The 20,311-nt window shown below is 37.9% G+C and overlaps 2 pseudogenes; both read right to left on the reverse strand.

Moving 5' to 3' along the window:
* LOC103259450 overlaps positions 1 to 12,665 on the reverse strand; it is a 14,238-nt pseudogene extending 1,573 nt beyond the window's left edge.
* Positions 12,666 to 15,150: 2,485 nt separating this feature from the next.
* Positions 15,151 to 20,003, reverse strand: LOC103259451 (annotated as a pseudogene).
* Between the last annotated feature and the right edge of the window lie 308 nt (positions 20,004 to 20,311).

Consider the following 20,311-nt stretch of genomic DNA (forward strand, 5'->3'; position numbering starts at 1 on the left):
AGTTTATCTGAAGATTATTCATAGTGGAAACTGTACTACTTTTTAAAGTTTTTTTCAGTGAATATCTTAAAATATTCATTGAGGATTTACAATTCTAAGTAGTTATGCAGTCAAAGATATTTAATGTTCAAAGAATTTTTAAGGTATTTAAAAAATCTCCATTAACAGATTAGGAATTTGCATACCAATAGAGCAAATCTTTGCTTAATATCACCATTATCAAAAACTGAAAACAAGACATAAATTTCATTCCTTTGGCTGCAGAGTTCTCTGTCTTCTTGGCTACTCTTATGAAACTGTTTTTAAGATATGGGGATATTACAAGGTATTACAATGTACCATAGCCACAGTTAATAATAATGTATATTTACAAACTGCTTAAAGAATAGATTTTTAATGTCCTCACCATAAAAAAAGATAAGTTGGTGAGGTGATGAATATGTTAGTTAGATTGGTTGAATCTTTCTACAATGTTTATGGAGACTAAAGCATCACATAGTGGAGAAGCAATGGGAACTATAATGAACAGAGGAAAACAAAGCAAGGTAGCCTACCAAACTGGGGCTAGCAAAAAGCCAGGAGAGTTTCATGCCTCCACTACAGACCTTTGCAATCCTAGGCATGGAAAACCTTCCTTAATGTCCCCAGTCTCCAGATTGATGCAGAGAGATGCCTGGAGACTGAGCAGAGACAATACTTGTGTTTGTGTGGAATCCAATTGTTCTTTAAACAGTCTGGCATTAGCTAACACTGTCCCACCAAAAAGAGAAATGGACCCTTTTGTACATCTCAAGGTAAGATACTGAAGTCATGGTATGAAGGAAGGGTCATATAACACACCACAAGCCCCTTTCTCACTGCCTTCACTGCTTTATAGCAAAGGGGAATTGCTCACTTCAGGGATAGGCCCCCAATGCACTTGCCTCATATGACTACTGCAGCATGAGTGAACTCTCAGAAAACACCAGTTTCCAGAAGGCTCCAACAGGCCTTCTGCTGCTTTCAACTCTGCAGTCCATGAGCCAGAAATGAATCAGGAAAGCAGGATTCTTAAGTCCATCCCAAGAATGGGCACTTTAGCCATACTGAAAAGGGGCAGGAGAACATGATCTTATTCAAGACTACCATTCTCAAGGCACATAGATATCAGACTATTAAAGGTCAGTGCAAAACAAAAAAAAATCTAAAGACTGCTAGAAAGAAGGACCATATCGCCTATAAAGAGAGACCAATGAGACTAATAATAGATCTTTCAGCAGTAACTTTATAAGCTAGAATAAACTAGTACCATTTTTAGCATTCTTAATGATAAGAAGTGCCAGCCAAAAATGTCTTACACCACCAAACTAAGGTTCATAAACAAAAGAATAATAAAATATTTCCCAGACATGTAACCATTAAGAGAAATTGTCATAACCAGCCTAGTCCTTTTAAGCATGGAAACCAAAGATCAATATTTTCTAACCCAAAGGCAAAGGTCAGCACTTAGGCCATAGACCCTACAAGGAAGGCACACAGTTAAGACTTCAAAGCAACTAGTTAATATTGCAACAAAACCAAAGCTCCAAATATCAATGTTAACTTTGAATGTCAGTGGCCTAAATGGCTCACTTAAAAGACAGAATTACAAATTGGATTTAAAAAATAAACAACAACAGGAAAGAAAACTCAACCCTCCTGCCATCTTCAGGATATTCACTTTATATCTAATAACATATCAACCATGGAAATGGAAAAATGATCTCATTTACAATAATCACAAACAAAATAAAATACCTGGAAACACATCTAACCAAGGGGTGAAAGATCTTTTCAATAAAAACTACAAAACACTTCTGAAAAAAAATCAAAGTGGCACAAATTAATTAAAAATTATTTTATGTTCATCAATGGAAAAATCCAGTATCATTAAAATGTCCACATTGCACAAATCAATCTATACATTGATGTAATTTCTATAAAATTACTACACACAGGATGCAATTGCTATCAAATTAACAGCATCATTTTTTTTCACATACCAAACAAACAATTTTAAAATTAGTATGGGCACATAAGAGAACCAGCATAGCCAAAGCAATTCTAAGAAAAAAGAACAAACCCTGAGACATCACATTACTTTATTTCAAATTTTACAATAAGACTACAGTAATCAAACAACATGGTACTGTACAAAAATAGACACATAGACCAACAGAACAAAATTGATAATTTAGAACTAAAGCCACTGATCTACCACTGATTGATCTTTAACAAAATTGACAAAAATAAGCATTGAGAAAAGGATTCCCTCTTCAATGAATGGTGTTGGAAAAACTTGCTAGCCATATAAAAAGGAATGAAACTTGACCTCAACCTCTCACAATGTACAAAAAAAAAACTCATGATGGTTTAAAGATTTACACATAGACTTCAGACTATAAAAATCCTAAAAGAAAACGTAGGAAACACTTTTCTGGACATTGGCCTTGGCAACAAATTTGTGACTAAGTCTTCAGCAGAGAATGTAGCAAGAAGAAAAATGGACAGTTGGGGTCAAATTAAATTAAAGAATTTCTGCACAATAAAAGAAACTATAAAGATGGTAAATAGACAACTGATAGAATAGGACAAAACATACACAAACTATGCATTAAACAAATGACTAATATCCAGAATCTATAAAAAACATAAACAAATTGACAAAATAAAAATAACTTTTAAACGGGAGCAAAGGTTATAGACAATTCTCAAAAGACATACAAACAGTCAACAAATATGAAAAATGTTCAGCATCACCAATTATCAGAGAAATGCAATCAAAACCACAAGATGCCACCTCAAACCAGTTAGAATGACTATTCTTAAAAGTAAAAAGATATATATTGCTGAACTGGCGGGAATGCAAACTAGTTTAGCTTCTGTAGAAAGAAATTTGTAGCCTCCTCAAACTGAAAATAGAATTACCATTTGATTCAGCAATTCCATTACTGGGTAGATGTTCAAAGAGACATTAATAATTCTACCAAAAGAAACAGGTATTCATTCTTATCATAGCTCCATTCACATCAGTAAAGATATGGAAGCAACTTAGCTGCTCATCAATGGTGGACTACATAAAGAAAATGTGATACCTATACATCATAAAAACTACGTTGCCATAAAACAGAACAAAACAATTTTCTTTTCAGCAATGTGAATGCTGCTAAAGACTATTATTTTAGTAAATTAAATGCAGAAACAGAAAATCAAATACTATTTGTTTTAGTATTTTGCTTTATAAGTGAGATCTAATCACAAGGTACACACAAAAATAGAAATAAGAAAAACAAACACAAAATTTCTACAGCGAGGAGAAAGAGAGAATAGGGAAGGGCTGAAAAAGTAATTTTTGTGTACCATGTTCACTATTTCAATGATATATTCAGTAGAAGCCCAAACCTCACCATCACATAATATACCCATGCCTCAAAACTTTACACATATCCTCCAAATTTAAAATAAAAAATAAGATAAAAATAAATATCACATGGTAAAAATAAATTAATAAATATATTAAAAAAGCATAAAAATATTTGTGGGAAAAGCAATTATTCTTACTGATACTGTAAAAACTCAAAAATATGAAACAAATAAAAACCCTTTTCCCTTCATTCCAGTACATATAATTTATTTTCACCCCTAACATCTAACCAGTGTTTTCAGAAATTATAAGACCAGAATATATTTCTGAAAAATCTTACATTTTTCTCCCTATATTTGCCATATTATGTAAAGCAACAAGATATTCATTAATAAATTGTCTTTGTTGTTCAATAGTCTTATTTATAAGTTTAAGTTACTACAAATGCTACATTTGAGTAGGGACGGACAGTTATATTTTCACAAAGTTCTTTTTAAAAGATTTCTGCAAGCTAGGCTCGGTGGCTCAGCCTGTAATCCCGACCTTGGGAGGCTGAGGTGAGTGGATTGCCTGAGCCCACGGGTTCGAGGCCTGCCTGGGCAACTTGGTGAGACCTCATCGCTACATATAAATAAATAAACAATTAACCAGACGTGGTAGCACTCACCTGTAGTTCAGCTACTTGGAAGGCTGAGGTGGAAGGATCGCTGGAGCCCAGAAGGTCAAGACTGTGGTGGCCGGGAGCATGCCACTGCACTCCAGTCTGGGCTACAGAGTGAGACTCCAACTCAAAAAAAAAAAAAGAAAACAGATTTCTGCAGAGTAATCCTGCCTCATAGAATGAGCTCAATGTCTTCTTTCCTCTTAAATTTTCTAGAAAATTTTATCTGAACTTGACATTATTTTCTGCTGAAGAGTTGAGTAGAATTCACCAATGAAGTCTTCTGGGCCTGGAATTTTTCTGTGGTATTCTTCCTTTTTTTTTTTAGTTGGAATCTCACTCTGTCGCTCAGACAGGAGTGCAGTGGCCGCTCCTGGCCACTGCAGCCTCAACCCGCTGGGCTCTGGCGAACTTTCCCCCTCAACCTTCCAAGTAACTGAAACTACAGGCGTGCGCTACCATGCCCGGCTAATTTTGTTTTTTGATTTTTATTGTAGAGATGAAGACTCACCAAGTTTCCCAGGCAGTTTTTGAACCCGCGGGCTCAGGCAATCCACTCATCTTGGCCTCCCAAAGTGTGGGATTACAGGCTGAGCCACCAAGCCTGGCTTTTTTGTGATATTCTTATATGAGAGTAATTACTGAAGATGATTATGAAACCAGTCGGACTATGAGAGTCCCAGTGTGAGTGAGTGGAAAATTTTGTGTATGTGTCTGTAAGTGGGCATGTGAGTGGATGACTGAGTGGGGCCTCAGGAGCAAGTGGCCAAGGGATCTCCTGGTGAAGCATCTGGTGCTGCAGCTGCTCTACTTGGGCCCCAGCACTTTCCAGGATGCAGAAGCCAAGCACTATTTTTTAAAGTCAGCAAAGCCCTTCCTAGGAAGAAGCTGCAGAGAATGACTGCTGTCTCCAGGCCCTGCCTCACCACTACAGAGCCTGGTTAGACACTGGCAGCAAGGGCTGCAGAGGGAGCACAGTGAGGAAGCCCATAGTTAGAGCCGTACCGGAGAAGACAAAAGAGGCACACTGCTTCCATCTTGTAAACTGGGAAAGAAAGGGCTCCAGCTTGCTCACCATTGGCCAACATACCCAATCTCTGTGACCAGTGGGTTAACTATTCAGGGGTGATAATAACATAGAGGGAATATCCTGAAAGCACAAACTTGGAGGAACAGGAAAAGTATTGAGTCTCAGGTGCCCCACCTCTTACCCCGATTCAGGCGTGGGACAAAGGGTGTGACCAGAAAAGGACGAGGAATAATCCTGAAGAGATCAGTGGTAAGGCTGGGGCTGACCCAAACCTCTCCTCCCCAGATCCTCCAAACGACAGACCCATATGACTCAGGAATGACTGAGAGGGATAAACCCAGACAGAGCTTGGACATCAGCCATGATAGGAAGACTCTACTGTAGGATGAGCCTAGCCAGAGTGCCCCCCACCAGCACCTGTGGAAGAGATAATTCCACACATTCCACTAGTCAGGATCCCTCTGATGAAATGAGTAGGAGGGGAGGACAGAAACCCTACCCACCTCCACAATCTCCTCTGTCTTTCCTGGGTCAGACACTGGGAAGATTGTGAATAAGGCTGCAGCACTGCAGGAGACAGCAGAGTGGCTTATCTGTGAGCAGCTGAGAGGAACAATTGCAGATCCTGCCACAAGACAACAGGTTGTTTTTAGTTTGGGGAGGGTTTGTTTAATTTTTTTTCTTTTAACATTATGTATGAAAGTGTATGTGAGGGTTTGATTTATATTACCACCACCTTTTTTCTTGCCTATTTTTTTTCCTTCTTTTTTTTCTTCTTTAATATTTTGTTTTCTGTTTAGGTGTGTTTGTGAATGATTGAATGATCATCTTTCAGTTTTCTTTTATTTGTTCTTCACTTTATTCAGTGTAATGTGTGTTAATGTATCAGTGAGGGTTTGATTTGAATTCCTTTTTTACTTTTCTTTTTTTCATTTTGTGTTGGGCATGTGTATGTGTGTTTGGTTTTCCTGGGGTGGCTGTTGCTGTTGTTGTTTTTAATATATATTTTTATTTTAAAATTGTGGGGTACACTTAAGGGTTAGGTATACAAATACGCATTGTGCAGGTACCTTTGTTGATGAGGTGTGCCCCCATCTCCAGACAGATATTGACTACCATTAATCCCACCTCCCTTCCCCTCTCTGCACCCCCCACCCATAGTTTCCCACCACTGTCAATTCTTTTTTTATAGTATTACGATAGTTGTTCAAAGTCCACTTATGAGTGAGAACATGTGAGACACAGTTCTTTCTTTCTGTGAGAGATCACTCAGTATGATTAACTCTAATTCCATCCAGCTTGCTGTGAAATTCATGATTTTGTTTTTTTATGGCTGCATAATATTCCATTGTGTATATGTACCAGATTTTTTAATCCAGTCCTCTTTCGATGGATAGCATGGTTGGTTCCAGGATCTTACTATTGTTAACAATGCTGCATTAAACATACATGTGCAGGTATCTTTTTTTATAGAGTGATTTGAGTTTATCAGGGTATATTCCCAGTAGGTGGATTGTGAAGTCATATGGAAGGTCGATTTTTAGAGCTTTTAGGATCGCCACACTGATTTCCACAGAGGCTGCACTAGTTTACACTCCCACCAACAGTGTAGATATGTTCTCTTTTCACCACATCCTCTCCAGCATCTGTTATTTTTTGAGATGTTGATAATGGCCATTCTGACTGGAGTTAGGTGGTATCTCAGTGTAGTTTTAATTTGCATTTCCTTGATGACTAGTTAGGTTGAACATTTCTTCATGTATCTGTTGGTCACACTTATGTCTTTTTTTGAGAAGTATCTGTTCATGTCTTTTGCTTACTTTCTAATGGGCTTTTTTTTCTTTTCAGCAGATTTAAGTTCCTTTTAGATCCTTGATGTTAGACCTTTGTCAGACATAGAGTTGGAAAATACTTTTTCCCAGTCTGTGGTCTGTTTCCCCCTCCTTTGATGGTTTCTTTGGCTTTGTGGAAGCTTTTCAGTTTAATGAGGTCCCACTTGTCTATCTTATCTCTTATGGCCCGTGCATTTCGTGTTATGCTCAGGAATTGGATGCCAGTTTCAACTTCCATAAGGGTGTGTCCTGCATTTTCTAAGGTTCTTATGGTTTGAGGTTTTACATTTAGGTCTCTGACCCATTTAGAGTTAATTTTTGTATATAGGGATAGATAAGGGTCTTGTTTGAATCTTCTGCTTGTGGTCAGCCACTCTTCCCAGCACCATTTACTGAATAGGTTCTCCTCTCCCCAGTGGTGGGTGGTGGAGGCTTTGTAGAGATGAGTTGGTTGAGGAATTGAGGTTTTGCTTCTGGAATCTCAATTCCATTTCATTGATCTATATGCCTGTTCTTGTACCAATACCAAGCTGTTTTGATTATTGTAGCTTTATAGTAAAGTTTAAAGTCTGATAGTTGAAATCTCCTGCTTTTTTTTTTCTCTGAGGATTATTCTGGCTATTCTTGGTCATTTGTGTTTCCATATGAATTCCTGTATTTTTTTTTCTAGATCTGAGAAGAATGTTGCTGGTAATTTGATGGGTATTGCATTGAATCTGTAGATTGCCTTAGGTAAGATGGACATCTTCACAATGTTGATTCTTTCAATCTAAGAGCATGGGATATTTTTCCACTTGTTTGTGTCATCTTTGATTTCTTTGAGCAGTGTTTTGTAGTTTTCATTGTAAAGATCCTTCACGTCTCTGGTTAGGAAGATGCTAAGATATTTCATTTTTTTGTGGCTATTGTGAATGAAATTGTGTTTTTTATTTGGGTTTCTGTTTGTTTATTATTGGTGTAAAGAAATGTGATTGTCTTTTGCACATTTATTTTGTACCCAGAGACTCGACAAAGTCCTTTACAGTGCAAGGAGTTTTTTGAACAGATTCTCTTGGGTTTTCAAGGTACACAATCATGTTGTCTGCTAAGAGAGATAACTTGACTTCCTCTTTTCCTATCTGGATACCCCTTATCACCTTCTCTTTTCTGATTGCTCTAGCTAGGACCTCTAATACTCTATTGAACAGCAAGATTTAGAGTGCACATCATTGTCTTGTTCCAGTTTTCAGGGGAAATGGTTCCAATTTTTCTCCATTTAGGATTATGCTGGCTGTGGATTTCTTTTCGATGGCTTTTAATATTTTGAGGTATGTTCCATGTATGCCTAGATGTTCGAGGGTTTTTATCAAGAAGTGGTGCTGGATTTTACAAAAACCTTTTTCTGCATCTAATTATATAATCATATGGCTTTTGTTTTCATGTCTGCTGATGTATTTAATTATGTTTATGGTCTTATGAATGTTAAGTCAGCCTTGTGTTCCAGGGATGAAGCCTACTTGGTTATCATTGATGATTTTTGAGATGTGTTGTTGAATCCAGTTTGCTAGGATCTTGTTGAGAATTTATGTTCATCAAAGATTTTGGCCTGCAGTTCTTGTTCTTTGTTGGGTCTTTACCTGGTTTGGGTATCAATGTGATGTTAGCTTCATAAAATGATTTGGGGAGAGTTCCATCTTTCTTAATCACCTGGAATACTTTCAGTAGGATTGGTATCACCTCTTTCTTAAATGTCTTATAGAATTCTACTGGAAAGCCATCTGGTTCTGGGCTTTTTTTTGTTTTGTTTTTGTAGTTTCTTATTACATAATCAATTTTCTTGATTTGTATTGGACTATTTAGGGACTCGATTTCTTCTTTTTTCAACCTAGCCATGTTGTGTGATGTCAGAAAATCCTCTATTTCCTTAAGGTTTTCAAGTTTGTTTCCATACAAGTGTACATAGTAGTCTCTAATGATCTTTTGTATTTCTTCAGGGTCAGATGTGACTTTATCTTTTGTGTTGCTGATTGTGTTTATTTGGGCTTTTTTTCTCTTTTTCTTGGTCAATCTGGCTAGGGGACCATTGATCTTGTTTATCTTTCAGAGAACCAGCTTTTTGTTTAACTGTTTTTTTGTATTATCTTTTTATTGTCTTTGTCCTGGATTTGAGTTTTTATTTTGGTGATCTGGATTCTTCTGCTGAAGTAAGGGTTTTGGTGGTCCTGGTTTTCCAGCTTCCTTAGGTGACTTAGGCTGTTCATTTTTGACCCTTTCATTTTCTTCATGTGCATTTGTAGAGATATGAATTCCCCTTTTAGTACAGTTTTCATGGCATCCCAGAGATTTTGGTAAGATGTTTCTTCATTTTCATTTGTTTCCAGGTATCTTTTAATCTCTGTTGTGATTTCATCATTGACCCAAGAGTTGTTTATCAGCATGCTGTTTAGTACCCATGTCTTTGTGGGTTTGGGGGGAACCTTGTTGGTGCTGATGTTTGTTTTTATTCCACTGTGGTTGGAGAAGGTGCATGGCAAAATTTCAATCTTTTGAAATTTCTTTATGCTTGGTTCATGGCCAAGTATGCCATTGATCTTAGAGAACATTCCATGCAGTGATGAGTACAATATATATTCTGTGATCATTGGGTGGAATGTTTTGTAGGTATCAATTAAGTCCATTTGGTCAAGAGTCACATTGAGATTCTGGATCTCATTGCTGATTTTTTGTTCTGATGATCTGTCTAGGGTTGTGAGTAGAGTATTAAAGTCCCTAGTTATGATAGTGTGAGAGTCAATATCTTTTTTGAGTTCACCTACAAGCTGCTCTATGAAAGTTGGCACTCCTATGTTGGGTGCATATATGTTTAGGATGGATATTTCTTGTTGATGAATTGAACCTTTTATCATTATGTAGTGGCCTTCTGTATCTTTTAAAATTTTTGATGGCTTAAATGATATTTTGTCTGAAATTAGGATCACAACTATTTCTTTCTTTTGTGTTCCATTCACTTGAAAATTGGTTTCCCATCCTCTTATTTTGAGTCTGTCAGTGTCTTTTCTAGTGAGATGAGTCTCTTGAAGGCAATATATACTGCCTGGTGATATTTTATCCATTTTGCCATTCTATGTCTTTTCAGTAGAGCATTTAGGCCATTCACATTCAGGCTAATTATTGAAATGTGAGACTTGACCCCTATCATAAAGTCATAAAGTTCTTTTTTTTTTTTGAGTTGGAATCTCACTGTGTCACCCAGACTAGAGTGAAGTGGCTGCTCCCGGCGACCACAGCCTCGACCTGCTGGGCTCCAGCGATCCTTCCGCCTCAGTCTTCCGAGTAGCCGGAATTACAGGCTCGTGCTACCACACCCAGCTGATTTTTTGATTTATTGTAGAGATGAGGTTTCACCTGACCAGGTGTGTCTTGAACCCACGGGCTCAGGCAATCCACTCACCTCAACATCCCAAAGGCATGGGATTACAGCCTGAGCCACTGAGCCCAGCAATAGAAGTGTTTTTGTTGTTACTATTTGTTTATCGTCTTTTTTTTTTGGTTTGGGGGTTGGTTCATATGTGTTTTTAATCTTTTTCTTGTACTCTTGTGAAAAACGCTGTTTTTCTTTTTCGCTTTTCTTCTGTGTTTAATACTTTCTTAAGTGTTTCTTGTAGAGATCACCTGGTGGCAGCATAAGTTCTTAGGGATTGGATATCTGCGAGAGATTTTAATTCTCCCTCACAGATGAAGTTTAGCTTGACTGGGTAGATTATTCTTGGTTGAAATTGTTTATCTTTTAGAACTTTTAATATAGGGCTCCGAACTCTCCTAGCCTAAAGTTTTTCGGTAGATAAATCTGCTGCTATTCTAATTGGTCTTCCATGATAGGTAATCTGACCTTTTTTAAAAATTTTTTTTGCTGCCTCTATGATTTTTTCTTTAAACCTACTTTGTTTAGGCAAATTATCATGTTTCTGGGAGTTGGTCTTCTCATTTGTTGTCTTGCAGGGCTTCCCTGAATCTCTTGTGTTTGAATTAAATCTTGAATAATCTCATGGAATATTTGTTCCAGGGTGGTCTTTGTCTCTCTTTCTGCCTCAGGAAGTCCAAGTACTCTTAGGATCAGTCTCTTGAGCTAATCACTCAACACTTGAATGTTTCGTTCTGTCTTTTAATGCTTCTTTTTTATGTTTTTGACAGTTTGGCTTAGTTCTATATTTTGGTCCTCAAACTCTGAGATTCTTTCTTCTGCTTGCATAATTCTGCTTTCCATGCTTATATGTTTGTCATTTATTTCATTCACAATATTCTTTACTATTGTTATCTCAGTTATCAACTCCTTTCTAGTATTCTCTTGTCTCTCCTAAATTCTTTTGAATCTCTCCATTAATGTCTTGATATCTGGGTTTGTCGTTTGAGACCAGTCGTTCTGGGGGCTCTTTATTGTTTGAATTTCAAAGTGAGTTTTCTCAGTGTCTGACCTCCTTGGGTTCTGTGAGAGACCCATATTCTTCTTTTGGTTTTTCTTCATTTTTGTAGGTATTTCTCTCCCCCTTTTCCTCCCCTTCTTTAATTTTGTTTTTCAGGAAATGTGGGGTTGCTTTTACTTCTTTTTGTTCAATTTTCTGTTCTTACATATGAGCGTCCTCTAGCTTTGCTCACTTTTGAGGCTGGACTCTGGGTTGGGGCTGTACTTTTTACAGTTTTGAGATTTGATTGAGGGTGAAGCTGTGATCCTGAATCTATCCGTAGATCCTTGTATCAACTAACAGGTGTATGGGCACACTGAGACCCACTTCCCACTGACTTACAATCTGTCCATGCAGTGGGGTTTAGGTTTGTTCCCTGGAACAAAGAGGTAAGAAAAAGGAAAATAATGGAAGAAGGGAGTCAAGAGGAAGTTGGAGAGAGAGAAAAGCAAGAGGGAAAACAGACATACATACCAACTAACGAATGAAAAGAGACACAAAGCCAGAAAAGAGTAAAAAACAAACAAACGAAGTTCCCTAAAGTATACTGGTAATCACACAAAGACAATTGAATAAAAATCATGCCTTTTGATGCGCTCTTCCCCAACACAAACAAGTAGTCTAACTCAAAAAGCAAACAAAAGTGAGCAAAACAAACAGTAAAAACAATAAAATCAAAGGTCAAAATAGAAACAAGACTAGCTATGGCTTCTTTTCCGAAGTGTCTAAAGTCTCTTCAGCCCTGATCTCTAGACTCTTCCCTTTGCTCTCATTGCAAGCAGATAGATTTACTCATAGCTTGGGTTGGTTCCCTTGGCTTGCTGCCTGAGGGGTCTGCCAGAGGACTGACTTCCCTGTGTGTGATTCAGTGTAGGGGAGGACCTTCTTGGTGGGGTTACCTTAGAAACCAAGGTGGAGGCTGTTCATAGATGGGTGGGGCAATGTGAATCTCTGCCTGGAAAATGGCTGTGGTGGGCAGCTCCTCTTTTGCCAATTCTTTCTCTCCACTCTTCCTTTCTCTCCACTCGTCTGGGTCCATGAATGATCCACTATAATGGGCTATGGTGGTGTGTGTCTGGCGTCAGGCACTGGGAATCAGTGATATAGGTGGGTGCTGCATTTGGTGTGCTGTCAGCAGCTTGGGAAGGAGGAGGGAGCTGGGAATTCCCTGGGACAGAGCTGAGAGCTGAGAGTAGCTGTTCAGCACCTGGTAGCAAATAGCAGTAATCCCTTGTGGAGGCTGTAGTGTGATGGAGGCTGTTTGCCATGTGGGACTGGCTATAGCAGCCATCCCCTGTGTTGGTGGCAGCTGCAGGGGCATGTGGAACTGCCTTCAGGAGCCACATTTGTGGAGGATGTCACAGTTCGGCTTGTCCCATCACCATCTTGTCAGTATTCCTCTGTTGTTGTTGTTGATGATGATGTTTGTTTTGCTTTGTTTTCTTCAGTTTGTTTTGGATTTATTATGTGTGTATTTAATTATTTTGCACTTTTGTTTCTCCTTTTGTTTTTCTGTATTTTTAAATTTATGTTTGTCTTATTACATTCCACTTTTCTCTGTCTTCCTCATTGCTGTTATTTTATCTTGGACTCAGGGGTACATACATGAGCCCATTGAATTGACTCATAGAGTGCTGATGGGGAGTGGTTCTCAGGGAATCCATACCAAAATCAGTGAACATTGTGAGTTATAAGCAGTTTCTGAATCCTAACCTCCAATCCTCCACCTTATTCAACTCTCAAAACTACAAAAGACAGCAAAATTTCCCATGCACAGCCCTATTTAAAAATAGAACAAATTTTGGGCTCTGATCAAGGAAGAATAGAGATCTGAACAAGCATCAGAAATGAAAACCTCTCCCACTGCCACTGAATAACAAAACTAAAGAGAAAATAAAGAGATCTGTCACAAATAAGAAACAATCAACAAAAGAACACAGATAATTCTCAGCATAACAAAGAGAAAAATTCCTGAAAAATCAGATCTCCGAGCCCACACAATGGAAATCTCTAATGACTGGACCCAGAATATGGCAGGGGTTAAGGAATGGATGGAAAGAGTAAATAAGACTCAAGAAAGAAGGGATGCAACACTGAAAAAATTTGTAACAGAGATACTGGCCATAGAAAATTTCACCCAGGAAATAAATAACAAGATGACAGCATGAAAAGCAGAATTAATCAAGCAGAAGAAAGAATCTTGAACTCGAAGAACAGCACATTGAATTAACCTGATCTGTAAAAAACATAGAAAGAAAACTCAGAAAGAAAAAACAAAGCATCCTAGAGATGTGCAATTTTATCAAGAGGCCAAACCTATGCCTGATTTGTATCCTAGAAGAAGATAGGGAAGTGGAGAACACCTTGGAATGAATATTCCAGGAGGTTACCCAAGAAAACTTTCCCCATCTCACTAGAGATGTGACTATCCAAACAGTAGAGATAAAAAGAAACCCTAAAAGACATCAAATGGGAAGACCAACCCCTAGACACATAGTAATTTGCCTACACAAAGTAAGTACAAAAGAAAAAATTTTAAAGATAGCAAGAGAGAAATGCCAAACTACCTACTGAGGAAGCTAATTAGAATTCCAGCAAGCAGGAAGTGACTGGAGCCCAATATTCAAAGTCCTCAAAGATAAACAAGAATTTCTTATCCAGTAAAACTCAGCTTCATCAACAATAGAGAATTAAAATCCTTCCCCAACATCTGGATACAATTCTTTGAATCATTTAAAAACATTTGTCTTCTAACTCAAATGCCTCTTACATGTTGTAACTGTTAAGCATCCTCTGTCTGAATTAAGACCATATGTGAAGTTTAGTCTTATTCCCTATGAATTCATCCGGAGGAACTGATGTTGATTCCATTGTTAAATCCTGATGCCCACATATGTGCCTCAGTGAGATACATAGCTAAATGAGTTGGTGAAATATGCTCTTTACTGTTTTACAAACATGTTTGTGAAATTGAATACTTAAGAATTTTTGAGATTTACAATTACTCTTATTTAAAATTAAATTCATCATTATTTGTATTAATGCCTAATTTATAATTAAATGCTTTTAAGAATTTTCTTGCAACAATATTAATTCTTTCATAATCTAGGTTATTTATAGTGTATCAAAATATAGAATCCAGTAAATTAAATTTAAAAAGTTATATATTTTTGAAACATTTTTAAATAAAATAATTTGTATATATTTATATTTTGTACTCAGTATGTTTATACTTTATTTCTGTAAGCAGCACTGGAAAACACATTATGCATTTAGGGTTACAACATCCACAAAAAAGCATGAAATACCAAGCAGTTCACTCCCCCCCAAAACCAAATAAACAAAGCAAACACCTCTGTAACAGTCATGTTAAAATCACAGGTTATACTTGTTGCTGGCTTTCAAGTCTGTGGCACTGCTGCAGGGACTGTGCCCAAAAAGTCCTAGTTTCAAAACCACTAGATTGAAATTGTTGGCATTTTGAAATCATGTCCAAGTTTTTTTTACGATGCCCTCAATACCAAGAGGATGAAGGCAAAAGCAATATGAACGGCAGATCTTTGCGTTAAAGGGAAGGACAAAGTTACCGAGAGGGAGCATGCAGGAAGAAGTTAAGGCAATACCAGAGCTCCACCCGGTGCTCAGAAAAAATAAAACGTTACAAAGCAATAGATCATGCAAAGGAAATAGGTAGAGGAAACTGGTCAGAATCTCGCTAGCGTAAAGTGATTTACTTTTAAGGAGCCAATGTTTGCAAATTGAAACATCTGCCGGGTGCAAAGGGCATGTGTGCCTGCAAGTCCAGTCTAGTGATTCCCTTTGGTTGACTTCTTCTTCATCTCCTCTCTCTGCTTCTGCTTCTTCCTCTTATCACCTTCTTTGAGTCCTGCTGAGCATGCGGCGGGGTCCCAGAACCCTGGCACGCGCGGTCTCTCCAGCTCGCCCTCCTCCTCATAGAGACAGTGAGGTGTCCCTGAGCAGGGAGGCCAGCCGGGGCAGCTTCGGCGGGTGGGCGCTGGCAGGCTGGGCCGGCAGGGCATTCTGGCGTCTCCACATGCGCTTGGCGGCCAGGGCGTCCTTGTCGGCCACACCATTTATCGTTAAGAACTTTAACTGGCTATTTTCTTCAACTTCTACTCTTTCTTGACCATTCTCGACAATCCACTTTGTAGTGATTTTTCTGCCATTAACAATTTTAGTAGAAGTTAATACAGATTTGAAGTTGCCTATCCCACTACCACCAAATGAAGTGGAAGAAAATGAAGTGAGGCCCCCATGACCCAGCGACCCAAATGATGTGAAGCCTGTGTCAAAAGAAGGAAATCCACTTCCAAAAGATGGAAGGCAGAGAAAAATGAACCTGTTCCTCTACTAATGCTTCATGTTTAGGTATTTGATCCATTAAAGTTGATTTTTTTTGATGTAGTGATAGGTAGGGATTTTGTTTCAATCTTCTGCATGTGGTCAGGCAGTTTTCCCAGCACCACTTCCTGAAGAAATTCTCCTCTACCCAGTGGTTGTTAGTTGAGGCTTTGTCAAAGATGAGTTGGTTGAGAAATTGAGGTTTTGCTTCTGGAGTCACTATCCTGTTCCACTGGTCTATATGCCTGTTCTTGTACCAACATCAGGCTGTTTTGATTATTGTAGCCTTATAATAAAGTTTAAAGTCTGGAAATGTGATCCTTTCCACTTTGTTTTCTTTTTCTGAGGATTGTCTTGACTATTCATGATCGTTCATGTTGCCATATGAATTTCTGTATTGTCATTTCAGATCTAAGAATCATGCTGATAATTAAATGGGTATTGCATTAAATCTGTAGATTACCTTTGATAGGATGTACATCTTAACAATGTTAATTCTTCCTTTCCATGAGCATGGAATATTTTTCCATTTGTTTATGTCATCTTTGATTTTTTGAGCAATGTGTTGTAGTTTTCCTTGTAAAGGTCTTTCCCTGCTCTGGTTAAGATGTTGAGGTATTTCACATTTTGGGTTTCTATTGTGAATGGGATAGTGTTTTTTATTTGGCTCTCTGCTTGTTTGTTGTTGATGTATAAGAATACGACTGTCTTTTGCACATTATATTGTAATCTGAAACTTTGCCCAAGTCCTTTATCAGTGTAGGCAGGTTTTTGACAGGTTCTCTTGGATTTTTGAGGTATACAATCATATCATCAGCAAAGAGGGATAGCTTGACTTCATCCTTTTCTAATTGGATACCTCTGATTTCTTTCTCTTGTCTGAGTGCTCTAGCAAGGACCTCCAACACTATGTTGAACAGAAGGGGTGAAAGTGGACAAGCTTATCTTGTTCCAGTTTTCAGGAGGATATGCTTCTGATTTTTGTCCATGTAGCAATATGTTGGCAGCAAGTTTATCATAGATGTCTTTTACTATTTTGAGGTATGTTCCTTCTATGTCTAGGTATTCACGAGTTTTTATTAAGATGGGATGCTGGATTTTACCGAAAGCTTTTTCTGCCTAATGATATAATCATGTGATTCCTATTTTTACATCTACTCATGAAATTAATTACATTTATGGTCTTTCGGATGTTGAACCAGTCCTGCATCCCTGGGGTGAAGCCTACTTGGTCATGGTGGATAATTTTTGAGATGTGTTTTGGATTTGATTTGCTAGAAACTTGTTGAGTATTTTTGCATCTATGTTCATCAAGGACTTTCTTTGTTGAATCTCTACCCAGTTTGAGATCAGGGTGATGTTAGCTTCATAAAATGATTTGGGGAGAGTTCCATCTTTCTTGATTGCTTGGAATACTTTCAATAGAATTGGTATGAGCTCCTCCTTGTATGTTTTCTGGGACTCAGCTGGAAAGCCGTCTGGCCCAGGACTTTTTCTTGTAGTAGTTTTCTTATGATGGAGTCAGTTTCTGTTGGGAGCCAACATCTATAGCTATATGGCTGAGGTCTGTATTGGTCAGTGCTGGTCACCGACAAGTTTCCTGTGTTTTTATTAGGTTATTTAATGTCTCAATATCTTCTTTATTTTCAACCTTGGGAGGTTGCACAATGTCAGAATATCTTCCATTTCACTTAGATTTTTGAATTTGTTTTCATAGAGGTGTGCATAGTAATCTCTGATAAATTTTTGTATTTCATTTTGGTCCATTGTGATTTGATATTTTGCATTTCTAATTGTGTTTATTTGGGTTTTTCTCTCTTTTTCTTGATAAATCTGGCTAAGGTGTCCATCAATATTGTTTATTTTTTCAAAGAATCAGTTTTTTGATTCATTAATTTTTTTCTATGATATTTTTGTCTTCTAGTTCCTGAGTTGGGCTTTTACTTTGGTGATCTGGATTCTTCTGCTGGAGTTTGGGTTTGGTGGTCTTGTCTTTCCCACTCCCTTAGGTGATTTTTTTAGGCTATTAACTTAGCTAATTCTGATTTCCATGTTTGTCAGTTTGCTATTTCTTTTGTTTACTGAATTTTTTATTGCCGTCATCTCAACTCCTTCATTTTTATCTCTTGCCACTCCTCATTTCTGTTCATTATCTCTATTAATATCTTGATGTCTGGATTTGTGGTTTGAGACCAGTTTTTCTAGTGGTTCTTCATTGTTTGAGTTCTGAAATCTATATTCGCAGATGCTGTCTTCCCAGAAATCTGGGTGGGACCTGTGGTCCTCCTTTGGTTCTTCTTCATTTGTGATGGTTTTCCTCCCCTTTCTTCTCTTCTTCTTTAATTCTATTGCTCGGTGAGAGGAGGGATAGCTTTCATTTCTGCTTGCTAAATCCCCTGTTGTTTCTTATGTAGATTCTCTGAATTTGTTCAATTTTGAAGCCAGATTGGGGATGAGGGGCTGTACTTTTTGTAGTTTTGAGATTTGATTAAGGTGTATTGGGGGAGTTGTAGTTAAAAAACTATCTTCAGATCACATTATCCACTGACAGGCATGTGGAAATCTGAAACCACCACCTTACAGTCTATCCATGCAGTGGAAGCATATGTATGGTCCTGAAAGCAAAATAAGAAAGAAAAAAAGGAAAATAATGGAAAAAGGAAGAAAGCAGGCAAAATGTAGATGAAGAGAGAATAGAAGAAAACAGGCACACCAACTAACAAAGAAAGAAAAAACAGGCAAACAAATAAACATACAAACAAAACAAACCTGATGATGCACTTATTCTCAAAACTAGCCATATACAAACAGAAAAACTAAAAACAAACAAATAAAGTACCAAGTACTAAAACACAAATAAAAACAGAGAAAAAAAGAGTTTCCTCTGTGGTCCTTTCTGGAATATCAGATTCTTTTTCTAAGCACCACCAATGTTTCAGGTTCCACTTGGTAGGGATCAGGCTCTGGCCTCCAGGCCCTCCCCTTCCACTCACAGTGGGGGCAGTCAAATCAGGTTGCTCTTAGCATGGATCAGATGCCCCATGGACTGCTGTGGTAAGAAGGTGACTCAGAGTCAGACTAACCCAACTTGTCCATTGCTGCTGCTGCTCCCATCAAGTCTCCAGCTAAGACCAGATGTATCTGTACTTGGTCCAGTGTGGGGGAGGGGAGTCCATCTAGCCATGCCCACTCCTGGAGTTTCCTCACTGAGTTAGAGATGGTTAGTCCCAGAGGGATATGGAGATACCTCTGGGCCCCAGGTTGGAGGTTGTACAGGGTCTGGAAGGTCAATGCAAGTCTCTGCCCCTCCAGGACAGGAAAAACAGTGGCAGTTGTTTTATCCTCCCCAGCAGTGGGGCTCAGCTCCAGATTCCCTCATGGCACCCTCTCCCAGGTTCCCTCTGCCAGTTCCCAGCCCACTACCAATAGATGGTGTCCCAGCCCACTATCAATGGGTGGTGATGTGGGCCAGGTACCAGGCTCTGAGAAGCAACTGAACTCTACTGCCTCCTCTCAAGAGATCCCCAAGAATGGGTAATGATTTTACATGCAGAGTGCTCCAATCTCAGGGCTGTTGTGAGTTGCAGGCGCCTCTAAAGGGGAGTCTCTAGTATACAAGCATCCCCTCAGATAGACTTTTACACACCCAACTGCACTCAGCCACTCACACAGACTGTCTTTATGGACAGTCTTCCCTGCAGAGACATTCACAGTCCCACTGGTTCCATTGCCATCTTGTCCTGTCTTCTGAAAAACGTAATCACTGCAGCACTCATAGTTTCTTTTTATCTGTGACAATCTAATATTCTCTATATTTTTCATAAAAATAATAGAACACATATTTGTGTCATTGTTACTGCAGTTTAAAAAATAATTTTACTAAATTCAGAATGGAGAACTACTCAGTAATTATTTGATTATATATTAATAATTCCCTTTTCACCACAATTATAAGGATCATATTCCAACAGACTATGGCTTTGTAAAAAATATTCAATATATTTCAATAAAAAGAATTTGTTTCAATTACTAACTTTTACAATGGAAAAATATATTAAAATGCAACTGTTGTTAGAAATATTTCTCATGAGCCTTTCAAGTAATCAGAAAAGATGTCATTTTATGTCTTGTGAAAACAATCTCTTTGTGAGAGTTTATAAGACTTATAATAAATGAAAAATGATAGAGAATACATCTTTCAATTAATTTATCTTCCATTTTCAACTTACCAGTTACAGAAGACAGTCAGAAATCTGCAGAATTCAGAAGGGTATGGGGCAATGATTTTCTGAATCATTTTCCATTGATAGATACTAAGAAGACTTATGGTTGAAATATAGGACATATATGAGTCATATGAATAATATAAACATATAACTCATCACTTTTTAGAGTACTTATTTCTGACTGCAGAAAGATATTCCTAGAGAGGAATTGAGAACAGTGTCAATAGAAGGTCAGACTTTAATATTGAAAATAATAACATTTAGTACATAGGGAGTGACACTGAACATATACAGAAAACCTATTGAAGAAATGGTCTATAAATTTTTCCTGATGAATCTTTTGAAAAAATGTAAATCCAATTAGGACAATCTGATTTTA

The sequence above is a fragment of the Carlito syrichta genome, unplaced genomic scaffold (genome assembly GCF_000164805.1).
Source record: "Carlito syrichta isolate Samal-C Ts95f unplaced genomic scaffold, Tarsius_syrichta-2.0.1 Scaffold302730, whole genome shotgun sequence".
Lineage (NCBI taxonomy): Eukaryota > Metazoa > Chordata > Mammalia > Primates > Tarsiidae > Carlito > Carlito syrichta.